The sequence below is a fragment of the Ovis aries genome, chromosome 1 (genome assembly GCF_016772045.2).
Source record: "Ovis aries strain OAR_USU_Benz2616 breed Rambouillet chromosome 1, ARS-UI_Ramb_v3.0, whole genome shotgun sequence".
Classification (NCBI taxonomy): Eukaryota; Metazoa; Chordata; class Mammalia; order Artiodactyla; family Bovidae; genus Ovis; species Ovis aries.
Window position 1 is genome coordinate 51,374,098 of NC_056054.1, and position 3,516 is coordinate 51,377,613.

Here is a 3,516-nt window from a genome sequence, read left to right on the forward strand (position 1 = left end):
GGCAGAGTGCTTTTCAAAATCACCTTTTGGGGGGTCCCAAGCCAGAAACGAAATGTGGGCCATCAGAATGTATTTCTTAAGGGTTGAAAAAGGAGGACAAGAAATATTTGGAGTTTTTGGTCAGTGCTTCTAGAGCAGAGACTCTTTACTTTTTCTTCCTAGTGAACCCTCTTTAGGGACTGTGATTGAGAGCTGAAATCTAAACCTCAGGACTTTATCCTATGTAGCAGTGGACATTTGTCTCGGAATTACAAAAGTAAGTAGTGCCACCCTCACTAATTTTTGGATTTAAAGAATTTAATCAGTACTTACTTCTTGTCTTTTATATACCAATCAGGAAAAAAAAAAGGTAGTGAGAAAGAAATCTTAAGTTTAAGTCTTTGTTTAACTTGGCAGGTTCACATCTGGCTGAGGACTGGAAGTAATAGTGGAGTATTTGTAATTCTATTCTAGTAATCATAAATGCAACCAGAAAGCAATCACATGGATGTCGGTAACTTACTATCTGCCTCAAACCAGAAGCAGCAAACCTAAGTTTCACTGTGGGAGAAAGGGGGAAAAAAAGTGTTTTGTTTTTTTAAACTTGCTACTCCAGTTACAATCCTTTTGGCCAGAAAGAAAGAACATAGCCAGTAGTCACCGTATCTGATCTTGTGAAATCGATGCTAATCTCCTGGGCTCTTGTCTACCTGTCCCAGGCACCACGTGGTGAGGTCAGCTTTCCTTTACCAGATGTGGAAGAAAGCTCTTGTAGTCTAGCCAACCTCTGTGCTTGTAAGCGGCTTCTTCCACTTCCCAGCTGCATGTAATTGGCACCATTTAGCTTGGAAGGTGCTTGATTGTGAGTGTTCCTTCTCTGGCTCTTTTGCCTTTTTTTCTGTGCTCACAATGCTCAGAGAAATTTTATGAACCACATCACTATCATTTTTAGTTCCAAAGATGAATGCCCAAAGTTGAAGTAAAATTTCCATAACAGAGAAGTTCAAAGTTGTCAAGATAATGAGACTTATAGATCCAGCATATGAAGTTGCTAATAGTAAAAATGGGATAGATAAGAAAGTACTAAAATGTTTTTTGCATGTGATACAAACATTATGACTATGTTTTTGTTTCTGTTAATGGAAGTTGGAGGTGTTACTTTTATAACTTTAAACTAGGGAAGAATTGAAGTATCTCCATGTTAGTAATATTCAGTGTGAGCATGTAGGCACAATATCTATTTGCTTGAAATTAGATAGAGGGTGATCAAGCGACTTTTGTGAGGCTTGGAGGAAGACTTTTTATTGTTGGACTAACAAAAACCTGGGTAACAAATAGGTTATCTATTCAATATTCAGAGATTCATGAGCTGTAAGAGGGTAAAGATAACTTTTTGCTCTGCAAATCAATTGAATCACCAATTCAAACATGAAAACTGAAGTCACACTAAGTCATACTCCTTCAAGTGATTGTAAGACAGTATAGCTTTAACAGTAATTATCCATTATGCAAATAGCATTCTTAAAATTCCACATTACTTTAAGTTGTAAGTACATGTGTTTTGAGTATCTCATAATAAGTATTGTTAGGATTACAGTTCATGCTTTTAAAGTTGTTATAACGTTTGAAATCTTATAGCTGTAGTATTTCTTGACTTGGTAAATTATGTATATAATTACTCCAGTAGCATTGTGAGACTAAATGAGATCTTAGGACTGTGTTATGGCTTGAAGGACTTTACCTGTTACGGAAGAAATGATTCTATTATTTAGAAGTCATTTGGATTGCAATACACTAAATACCAAAAGTATATTGGCCCAGGAACATTTCTCAATGGTTTCCATTCCAGGAGATAAAGGAACTAAAATTAGTGGTATTTGATTTTGCTCTTTTGAAATACAACCAAATTTTTAGAGAAGGAATGGATCTGAATTCAAAAGAAGTACACTGGATACTGTCTAATACGTATCTGCTTGGATTCAATCGCACAGTGAAAACAATTTTATAGCCTGTTTTCCTCTTTTAATATGATAATCATATTTCAAAGTACCATACTCATCCACAACATCATTATAATTGATACACAGCACACCATATTGGTTGAGCTTGGCAAGCGGTGAAGAATCTGTCTGCCAATGAAGGAGATGCGGGTTTGATCCCTGGGTCAGGAAGATCCCCTGGAGAAGGAAATGGCAGCCCACTCCAGTATTCTTGCCTGGAGAATCCCATGGACATAGGAGCCTGGGGGCTACAGTCCGTGGTGTCTCAGGGGTCGACCAGACGTGACTGAGTAGCTGAGCACCAGCCCCAGCACCAGATGTGCATGAATAGTTTTAAGACTCCTGAAATTCATCAATTGTTCCCAGAATGCTGCACTAATTTACATCTCCACTAGCAGTGTTTGAGATGTTTTCCAGAGCACCTGTCTATCTTGCCTACTAGTGGAGTTGATACCAATTATTTTTCCAAGACAGTCAAAAAGATAATTTTAAAGCCTTATTTATTACTTGATAAGACATTTTAATTTACATTTTGGAGACCTATTTTCTTGTAAAAGGAGTAAAGGTAAACAAGCAACTATTTTTGTGACCTTTCTTCCTTCAGTTGTTCTTTGTCCATGGCTAAGTGAACATCCCATAGGATTTGTTCAGCTGAGGTATCATTTATTGACATCAAACATTTTACAGAAGCACTTGGAAGTCTTTATAACATCTTATTAGATTCACTGATGATTTTTTTATTTTTTGCAAAGCCCTTCATGCTTTTCAAATGCTTTTCTGTACAGCATCATGTCCCTCATTCAACAGACAGGGAAACTAAAATTTAAGAAACTTTGATTAATGTAATTAGGCCTTTGGTTTTTAATATGCAAGAGTTCTCCAGAGCATCAGATTATTTCTCTAACTCTGTAGAGATCTCAGAATAAATTTGTAAGTGACTCTCATTTGCTTGAGCTTCATAAACAAATTCAAGGAAGATAGACTTTCAGAGGCTGTAAAGATGCCTGCACCCTTCTCTCTTTCTAGTTGTATCAGCAATACTTGCTAAGGATCTACCAAGATTCTGTACTTGATGGGGGCTGAGAGCAGAGTTCAGGCATGGGTGGGTGGGTGGGTGGGTGGTATGTGTGTGTGTATGTGAGCGAGAGAGAGAGAAACCACAGGGCAAAAGGAGAGGGGATGCTAAGAAGTAAGGGAGAGTGAGTCCTGGAGGCTGACAGCAGAGTTCAGGGGTGGGTGGTATGTGTGTGTGAAAGAGACCACAGGGCAAAAGGAGAGAGGATGCTAAGAAGTAAGTAGCATCCTAAGAGTAAGGATGCTAAGAGTCCTGGGAGGGCCTTGCTTTCCCATTGCATTCACAGTGTAATGTGGTAAGTGCTCAGTTGATTGAATGAGGTTTGTAGGAAAATAATGAGCATGATAGTCATGTTTGAGCATCCTAAAATAACTTCAAATTCCAAAAGAACTCTTCTTAAATTCTCAAAATATTCTTCCTTCATCAAATATCTTTTAAACGCCTTTTGCATCTTATATTCTT